The sequence below is a fragment of the Apis dorsata genome, unplaced genomic scaffold, assembly GCF_000469605.1.
Source record: "Apis dorsata unplaced genomic scaffold, Apis dorsata 1.3 scaffold_397, whole genome shotgun sequence".
Taxonomy (NCBI): domain Eukaryota; kingdom Metazoa; phylum Arthropoda; class Insecta; order Hymenoptera; family Apidae; genus Apis; species Apis dorsata.
In genome coordinates this window covers 9,142-20,390 of record NW_006263656.1, presented here as the reverse complement: position 1 = coordinate 20,390, position 11,249 = coordinate 9,142, and positions in this window count along the sequence as shown.

Here is an 11,249-nt window from a genome sequence, read left to right as displayed (position 1 = left end):
CTCCTCTACCCTCCTCCACCCTCCATCCTCCACCCTCGCGCCAACTTATACTACGTTGGCGATTCCACCAACCCTCTCACCCCGCAATATTTCACGGTTTATTTACTTTTCGGCGGCGCGAGGAGGCCCACGCGAACGGTCACGTGCCGTGCTCTTTCACGACTTTCACGAAGAAAACGCGCGCGTCGATAAGAGGAAAGTAATGGGATACAGTAGTTGGCCGGGGAAATTTATTTGCGCCCGAACGAAGACGGGCCCTTGGGCCAACCTTTATTGAAACTTTCCCCTCCTCTGCCTCTGAGATTCCGCTACCGTGAACAAAAGCCGTGTTTTCCTACTGTATGCCTAGCCTAGTGGAGAAACGATTCTTACGTTCCTGCGATTTTCTTCCGCGGCGGACCATCGGGGACGAATCGCACGGAAGGGTGAGTTAGGGGTAAGTTGTACGTACGAGGGGTGATTTCTCGAGCGTTATTGTTGCGCTCGATGCGTGATCCCGCATGAAACGTTGAAGCGAGGGTTTCCTCTTTGCGGTTTGTCGTCCGATATTTGCTGGAATGATAATTGGAGAAGTGAGAAACATAACCTCAATGCAATTACTAAACTAAGAATTTCACTTACTATCTTTTTTTATTTCACAGGTAAAGGGAACCGGCCATTTTATACCCGGCAACGTATAATAGATAAATTTTCTTGTACGTCTACTGAAAATGGAAATGGAAATAATAGGAAGGGAAAGAGAAGCGTTAGAGTCGAAGGGTTGCAGGATTCGGGAGGAATGCGGGGATGTCGAATCGATCTTACATCTCGTCGCCCTGCGGAGAACAATTCAAGTAGGGCGTACATATGCGTTTACATAACTGTCTCCTCCGGTGGAGAAGATAGGCTTTCATCGTGGCGGGAAGAAACCGAGACGAGAGACAGACATTCGAGGGTCGAAAGCTTTTTCACGCTGATGCACATTCTACGTTAACGCACCGCAGTTAGTGTAGGCGGGCATTAAAAGCGTGCGATTAAAACTTTTCGATCGAAAAGTCCATCCATTATTTAGACAGCTTGTGACAAATAAAATTCGGGATGAATTCTCGAATCATTTTAATGCAAATGGGATTTATTGTTAGGCTTTCATTCAATGTGGGATCGATAGAGCTTTATTTCATTGTGATGATTAATCTGATAACTAATCAATAGAATTTTATTCGAAATGAAAATTTAATTTTAATTTTGTCAAGTCTATTTGGAATTAAGAAATTTTTTATACGTAAGAATTTCGTGTTTAATCTTGATTCATCTTTTCTTTTTTCAAAATGTTAATGTCAATTATAGAAATATATTAGAAAAATATAATTCATAATAAGTTCCACGAAGAAATTTTTTTAATTATCGACTTTTTTTAATTTTGCAATTGATTTAGTGATTTCTATTGCGATTTACTTTTCCATTTCTCATAGTTTATATCAGAATTTACTTACAGAAATATGAAACTTTTCTCTCGTCGAAATAAAATATCTTGTTTCTAACCCTTGGGGAAGTCTCTACTCGACTTTTCAACTCTATCCCTTTCATTTTTCCCCCTTGCTCCATTAAATATCTCCGTTTCACGGTTCCCCATTAGAAACGTCGCAATCTACGTGTTGTGGGTGACGCCTTTTATAAAGACAATGATTCAAATAATCGAGAGTCGACTATCAACTCGAAGATCTTTCTGCACGAAAATATTTCAAAGGAATTTGGTAAGGAAAAACAAATCTTTTTAACAAAAAAAAACCAAAAACTAAAATTTACACTCATATGTGAAAATATATTTTTAAATATAAAATAATGAAGAATATTCTATATCTCCATGTTATAACAGAATTCTGAAGCCACATATATACATCACATTTTTTTTTTAAAGTGATTATATTTGAAGAATCTTTTTGTCTTTTAAATTTTTGGTTGACAAATCAATTAAGTTACTACTATGAAAGTAGTTATTTAATCGATTTGTCAATTGAAAGTTTAAGAAGTAAAGAGATTCCTGAATTACATAAGCCATCTTCAAGAAATTATTTACAATTGGTAATAGTTAAATGGTTCCTGAATTCTTTCTCTCTTTCTTTCTCTCTCTCTCTCTATATATATATAATAATAATAAAATCTTTGACCACGTAAAATAACAGCAAGAATTATATTCCCTTCTAATCAACTCGCTTATTCTAATTTTCCAATAAAATTATATTCGAATTATAGTATCTAATTTCTATTTTTTTTTAAGAAATTAATATTTCCAAATAATTCTCGCAGAATTTACATTCTTTTCCACAGATCATCACATCTTCTCAGCCGCATCCAATAACGTATTACGCATAAAACAGACGTCGAGTCTCGATCGATTAGCATACGTTTTAAAATCCTCACGAAAAACATCGGTGTTATTAATACGTTATTTTGCATAATGCATGATGGAGGGGTGGGTTTCTTTCCTGGTTTGGCCGACGATCTAGCTCGTTCGTCTTTGTTTTATAGGGAAATCGTGAACGGAATTCGGAGGTCCTTTCACGATGTGTCGCGGCCGTTTAGAAGGTAAAACGGCACGGTGGAACGTGATTGTGCAAGAATCATAGAATTAGAAGGACAACCGGATTCCACGAGTCGTTCAACGATGATCGTGCCTTTTGTTTTGTTAGTTGGCGGATTCCTGATTATCGATTCAGGTATTTCACTTTGTTATTCTCGTACACTTTGCCTTTCCCTCTTTCACGATATTTATTCTTTCGAATTTTATTCTTTTCTCTATCTTTTTCTTTTTTTTATATATAATTAAATAAATTCTTCTTTGTGATTGATAATTGGATAAATAAAGTAAAGTTTCACTTATGAAGAAATAATTAAATATATTAAATTAAGATTGATTATTATTTATTTATAAGAAATTACAGAAAAATTTTAATTTTTGATTAACTTGGTAGGATTTTATTTATGAGAGAATTTTACTTTATGATTAATTCAGGATAAAAGAGAGTTTGATTTATAAAGAAATTAATGATTTATTTCGTTAAACGTGTATAATTCTTGAAAATATTTCAATTTGATGGATCCGAGATTTAATATAATAATATATTTTTATAAAAATTCTATGCTCGTTGGTTCGTTGATAAAACACAATTAATTTACGAATAATTTAAAATAATGAATTTTAATAATGTAATAATGTAAAAACTTTTAATTCGGGATAAATTTACAATATTACAATTATTTTTTATCTAATTTAAATTCATCTATGATGGATGACGATAACGGCAAGTATAATGATAACTTATAAATTTACGATGCAAATGTACACGATAAACATGCGTGTTATAATTGCAAATGTGAAATCTTCTTAATGAATATTTATTTATCTGGTAAAATTTTAATATTAATCGAGAATGTAGTGAACATCAAGGGAATTACGCTTTTCGTATCGTGTAAACACAACGCCAGTAGAAACTTACCGTCGGTATGAACACGAATGTTAAAACACCAAAGTGGTAATGGCGACATTTCGCGTGTAATAGCCTGATTCAGATGTCCCTAATGCACGTTTCAGGGAATATTTGTTATGAACGAGACAGGCAACGAAGAAACTTTCTGCAATGTTCAGTTTTACAGAGATATTATTTTTCAATGGCCCTTTCATAGCGATATTCAATTCGTTGATGTAATAATAATTCTGTTCTCTTAAATTTCATTCAAATTACACACGCATTAATATGAGATATTATTTCATAGACACAAGCAATATTTTATGGATGAAATGAATCGTGCGTGATCATTAAAAGTATCGTTATTGTTACAAAAAGTATAAAACTTGTTTCAAAAGTAATTTAAATTTTCGAGAATTATTTTAAATATTAATATTAAGAATGATTTTATATTGATTTGTCTTTAAGAAAAGTATTCTAATTTAAATAAAAATTGTAACTGAAAATAAAATACGATTCTTCATCGAAATGAAGATTTAAAAAATAATTGTACACAAACGAATATATAATATTTGTTCAAATAATAATAATTTAAACGAGAATCGTAATAAATATGAACGTTCAATCTCCGAAATCAAAATCTAAAAATAATAATTTAATACAAATTTTACACAAGTAATTAATTTATAAATTTTCACAAATAAATACACGAAGCTTATCCAAAGAACAATAATTTAAACGAAAATAAAATACGATTATTCAATCGTATGAAACGAATGTTTTAAAAATAATGATTTTATACGAATTAAATATATCCATCTATCTTCTCTCCATACACACAAATAATTAATTTATAAAATTGCACAAATATATAAAATTTAAAATAAAATGTACCTATGTATGAAAATAATGTAATGTATAAAATCCAACCGTTGATTGTAATTAAATTTTAAAATGTGATAAAAACCCCTTTAATAAAAGTCTCCCTTTGAACTACCGGAAATACCATCATAATTAACGACAAACGTATTTCTAAGATGTCACGTCCCTTTTATGGGATTATCATACATTGGGGGTGACTTGGAAGAGACAAATATCAGACAAGGAAGCCCTAGTAACAGCCATACAGGAAGTCTAACGCTTCGAACACGTGCACTCAGGTGTCTTTAATGTAGCCTGCACATTGCTGTCACTTTATCCGCCACCTACTTTGCTTTAAGCACGGAGATATCCACGTGACGTAATGGGGAAAGTTCGCGGAATATCTGGCACGTTGTGTCTTCCTTTTCATTAGCCTGCTGTGCTCTTTGCAAAACCATCCCTTGAAAATTTCATCCCATTTTCTATCCCTTCGGTTTTTGCATTCGAGGACAGTTTTCCTCGGTTAAATGAATTTTCTTCGAAACTTATTCGTATCATTAATGTGGAAAAAAGACTTGTACTTCGATAAAAGTTTGTATCATTCGTAATACGGATTTTCATGCAAATATATACTTTTCATATATATGTTTCGCGTATTTTAACATAAATATAATTAAAACTTGATTAAATTCTATCAAAATTTGAATTGCTATAACTTCGAAGCTGATGACTTCCGGTCAACGAATGAAACAAGCATTAAAAATACGGAATTTTGCCTTTTGAAATGATTTCTCGTTTATTTCGATATGATTTCCAATTTTTGAGATATCTTTGTCTCAAGAAAGATAATTTTGAATCGTTTATTATTTTTCTTGTCGCTTACTCGGATCTTTCGCTCATACTTTGTTTCATTGATTTATCCCAAACTCTGCGATTCTTGGAAGAACATAGTATGCATTTAAATTTTTATATTTCGATTGAAATATTGAGATAAAACAAAACTGACTTCAATCACATGATACCATTTTCTTCCCCCTGTTTTTCATTCGTATAATCGAATTTATTTCTGTCTCTGTACAATATATTGAATGAAATCTTTTCTCGTGATATAAAATAAATAGAAACATAAAAAAAAAATAATAATCAAATATTTGAATGTAATTAAAAAATCGATGAGGCATCGTGTAATATTATATTTTAGCACGCCAACGTTAAAAGATTTTTCTTAACTTTTATAAATCTCCATATCATCGTATTCCATTCCATTCCTGTTAGTTTTACAATTATATGATTAATACGATATTGAGAGTAAATTCTTTCTTTCCTTTGGCAAGACAAATCCTCTTGAAATTCGAGGATTACCAGGGATGATACGTCTCGTGGAAAGTAGAAGAAGATCATAAAGGTCTGGAAGCCTACGGACGGTTGAAATCCTGTTGAACTATTGAAATCGTTTAAGTTAAACTATGTTTGGTATAATAAATCCTTGCTGAAATGTTGGAAATGTTAGACACGGTCTCGGTAATATGGTAAATCGGTTTGAAAATTTAAGAGCTTTCGTGGTCAGCCTCTGGGCAAACCGCACATGTTTCAATAGTGGATTTTAATGAATTCTATCAATTTCCATTGCAACCGCCTAGCACAGATATGTGCCACTGTACGAATTCAATTTCGACCGATTCTTCTTCCTGTTATCTTGCCACTGTCGTAAAAAAATAATTAGTAAAAGAAAAAGACTTTTATTGCACAGATTTATCTTAATTGCTGGTGTTGTGATATATATCTGCAATTCTGGTTTTCTTGCGAGCTTCATTTCTATATAGAGGGAAACAACTTTGGTAGATAAATTCATCTAATATATTATCGTGGAAATTACTTTTTATTATATGTAATTAGTTCAACAATAACAGCGTCCAATTTATTTCAAGCTTTATTTCAAACTTCGCATCTTCACGATCCCCATTAAGTTCACTTCACAATATTTCTTACTAATTCTCCAATCAGATTATACCAAATAGGAAAAACACAAAAACTTAACATTTCCGATTAGAATTCAAAACATAATCAAGGATAAATCATCCTTAACCCTTTAAATATCTATTCGAAGTACCACAATTTTTCCTTCAACTTTCAAATCCAATTACACATTCAAACCCAACATCCAATTATACGAAACAAAAAGAAAATCCATTAAAAAAAGAAGAACATTAACATTTCATGGGATTAGAATAAATCATCTCATCTACAACAACCCCAATAATGTCCACTTGAATTTCCACACTTCCCCTCTGAAAATCCACCGCAATCCCCGCAATAATCCAACCATTCCGCATCCAACACGGCACATCAACTAATTTATCCATGCACGTATCCGCGAATCGCGATGGAGGAAAGTCCTCCTTCCATCCTTCTGCGAAGGCTTAACTTCCGTTCCCCACGCGCACAAGCATAAACACGGATAGGGACAAGGAGATCGCGTTACGTAAGGTTTAGCAGACATATTGTCGGCTCAATGTTCCATCCACGGGATCTCAGTTGGCACAAAGGCTGTGTGCGCGTGCATCCCCTTTCTCCCCAACCCTATCACGCTCTACGCAACCCCCTTCTACGGATCCGTATTGTTCCTGCACGTCTAACCGTTATCTGGCCACGCACCTGATGGTTCCTCGTGCCCAAACATATTGCGGTTGTGTTGGTACACATGGAAACTGGTTGGTACCACTGTCTGATGTATTAGGAGGAACTGATTTCCGGCAATGGCCGATGTGCATATGTTTTGCGATGATTTGGAAAATAAACTTTTCTGAAAAATTCAGGAGAGATATTTGGGGATATTGATTTTAGCAAGTTTTTTTTTTTTGCTTTTTTTTTTTGATTTATAATTGTTTCTTTAAATTTAGTAGTTTTTTATAATTCATCAGTGAATTCTGCAATGATACGAATATTTTATTCCTGTTACTATATTTAATGTGTACTGTTTTAGTTTTTTATTTTTTTAATTTTCTTTCATCGTTATTTTCACCATTCAAACGTGAAATTATGTTTAGATTTACATTAAAGTTATAAATATATAAAAAGCAGAGAAATTATTCTGATTAGAACGATTATACAAGTTTTGAAACTTTATTATCATTGTTATATTAATTTTTTTATCTTTTTTTGTTGTATTATATCATATGATATATTATGGGGGGATGATGAAATAATTTGGGATTTATTTCTTCATGATTCCAAGAAAAGAATTTATTCTTTTTTTGTTATAGATTTACGAAGACATTTTTAGGGACACTAATTTTTGTTGGATTTATCCGAGCTTTATATATTTCTATTCTCTTTCTTTTCGTGGATATAATTTATGAAGGAACGAAGAAGGTTAGAAATGTGGTTCTGGTTAGATGGAATTATCGTCAGGGAAGAATATCATGGATATTCGAATTTTTCTTTTCTTTTTTTTAAGTTATTGAATATATTGAATTTCTTTAACTGTACATATTTAATTATCTATATTTATATTTGTACATTTGTAATGAATACTCAATTGAGAGAGGGGGAAAGAAGTTGCAGAAGTGGTTCAAAGCTAATGGAATTTTTGCCGAGGAAAAACTGAAGAGTTTTAGGAGAGAAGTAACATAATTTTACCGAACTTTCGAGACATGCTTAAGTGTTCTATTAAAGGAAAATTATTAAATCATGTTTCACATCCTTTGAAGTGAAAATTTCAAGCTTAAAATTATCTTTTTTAAATTATAGAATTTTTTAATTCATTAAAAAATAAATTCTTCTAACTTATTCACTATCTTCAAATCAAATAATTCTCTTATTCGAAAATGAAATGAATAAATTTCCTTTCCTTTCAATTTTTCAATTTATCATTTTAAATTTATCGTCGAAATTCTATATTATTATTATCGAAAAAGAATTTAATTTATGACCTAAAAAAAAAATTCGGTGAGCATATATTGATTTTTTATACAACAATACCAATCATACCTGGAAATTAATTTTAACTTTCCATCCGCAGTAACACGTTTCCTAACTACGATAATTGAAATATGTACATCGAAGTTCAAACGAACATTGATTAAAATCATCGATCACCAATCACTCTAATTAGCAATTAAACATATACCTATTACCTGATAAATTAATAAATCGCGACGCATCAAGAGATGAAATTTTATTGTATATTCATAAATGTTTATTACTTTCATAAGTGTAGATTAGTTTTAATCATTTTAGACTTTTTTTAACTCTGCACTTTTGTTCGAGATTTAAATCAGTCTGTATATATATTGTATTGTGAACGATGGTATGAATTAATAGAAAAGAAAAAAAAAAGAATGAAAAAGAAAGAAAGTAAATTATTATGTTTGTTATTTGGATTATTCATAAATCGAGCTGCAAGAAAAGAATCGATTAAAAAGAAATAAATTTTCATGATTATTTTCATTAATCACTGAATCATTGTATCGTAAATTAACAAATAATAGGTATATGATTAAATGTATTTAATTACTAATTGAATTATAATACGAATAATCTTTGATATATTTTGTAAAGAGATTAATTTTTATATTAAAAACAAGGTAACTTTTTTTCTTAGGAAATTGGTCAAGTATCTATTTTTGTTTGCTCATCTTTAATACATGATTCTCGTAACTAAAACGGTGTCAACAAGCATGCTCCATTTGCGAAAGAAGAACAAGGTGGTTGAGTTATCGTACACGAAAAAGGATCTCTCACGGTTTCGTCTCTAATTTACCGGAATTACGATTAAAGAGGATGCGTATTTATTAAAATTTTTCTGAATTAATTCGAGGAAAAAAAGTACAAGCCATAAACAATTTTATATATTGTTATAAAAACTTGAAGATTTTGTTAATAAATTTAGTAAGTATATCTATATCTAATATTTATAAAATATTATGAAACGAAATATTGTTTTTCTCCCTATTTAAAACATAAAAAAATATTACACCTTAAAGAAAGTAGATATCTCTGAATACAAATATCAACTTTTCATATTATGGTAAATATCATAAGATTTTCTTCATAACATTTTTCCAATTAGGTTTATATATATTGGAAATAATATTACAAATAATATTATAAGCAATTATTTAATTATTATTTATAATTTATTTTTTTAAAAAGAATTATTTTTTTCAAAATAAATAGTATTTGTTTCAGAAAGTAATCATATGATGGATATATTTAGAAACAAATATTAAGTTTAAATATTTTGATAAAAATTTTCTGTATTTTATTATGTAGACTAAAACATAATATTCCATAAAAAAATCGTTTAAATAAAATAAAAGGTGTTGTACACATGAATATTCTCCTCCTTTCTCCTCCTTTTCGACAAAGCATAAAAAGAATATTATATTTTAATTAAATAATATAGAGGAATATTATATTTTGAAATTAAATGTCATAAAATGGTACGAATTATTCAATCTTTCTTCTTCGTTTTTTCTTCTTCCTTACAATAGAATATTCTACATCGCTTTATTAATATTTTCAATGTTCCGGGTGCAATTTCATTTTATTGTAATGGAGATGAAACGATGCTGAGGAACATCATGAATGAAGACAGATTATAACCAAGAGAAAAAAAATATGAAAATAAATTAAATAAAAGAATATTGCAATTAGATAAATTTACAATATACGATAATGTTTTTTAAAGTATGTTTTCACAAATTGTCTTCATGAAAATTAAATAGACAGTTAAAAACAAATTTAATAGTAGCTTTTATACAAATAATTTGACATCTAATTTTAAATAGATAAATAATATTTTAACTAAATAGTACATATTGTTTCAAATAATAAATTATTGATTAAATTTATTATTACAGAAATATGTATTTTATACATTCAATACAAGTATTTATAATAAATTTTAATAATTAAAAATTATTATATATACATGTTATTTTAAAAATTATTTTAAAAATTAACAAATTTAACAAATGACTTCATAGAATTAATAGGTTATTAGTAAAAATGATAAATTTTTTTATTTACTTCAATTAAGAAATATAATAAATTATAATATTATATAAAATTAATAAAATATTATTTTAATTATTGAAATATTGATTATAATATTTAAAATAAAATAATCCGTTAAAATTACAGGTATCTATTTGAACGGTTATGGATATCATGTATTTTTCTTTCTCTGTTTTTATTTATATAAAATTATGTACGAATTTTATAAAATTTTTATTAAATATATATTTTTTATTTATGAGTATTTAATATTCGTTTGTTTACAAATATATAAAACAGTTTCATTCATTTTATTCAAATTTTATCGTTATTATGGATTGATGGTAAGTTTCTTATGCCAGTGTATAATCTACGAACGGTAAGATGTATGTTTTTTAATACAAATTAAATATAAAATAGATATAAAACATATTTTTTAATTATTCTTCGCAAGAAATAGGAGATAGAATATTTTAAGACAATAAAAAGTCGATAATTAATTACATAAAGCAATAAATTTATCTTAAATTTGTAAAAATATATTTCAATTATTATATTTAAGATCGCAATAAATTTTTAGATGTATAAAATAAAAATAAAAATTAAAAATTTGCTAATTATTGATTGATATATTCAAAAAGTCAGTTGTAATAGAGATCGGCAAAGAACGTATGTTTTCGTCAGACTTCGTTGCCGCGGCCTATAAAAGGCAGGTCACAGAGGTTGAGCGATCATTTCTTGACGAACTTACTTGATAGGGATATCGATACTATAACATTTTAACTAAATTTTTATAACATAGAGAATAATTTTTAATTATTTTTTATTAATTAACATTTAATATTGTTATCATATATTATATATTATTTATTAATTATTATTTTTTAATTTAATTATTTTATTTATTATTATTTTAATTTATTTTAACTTTTAATTTTTAAA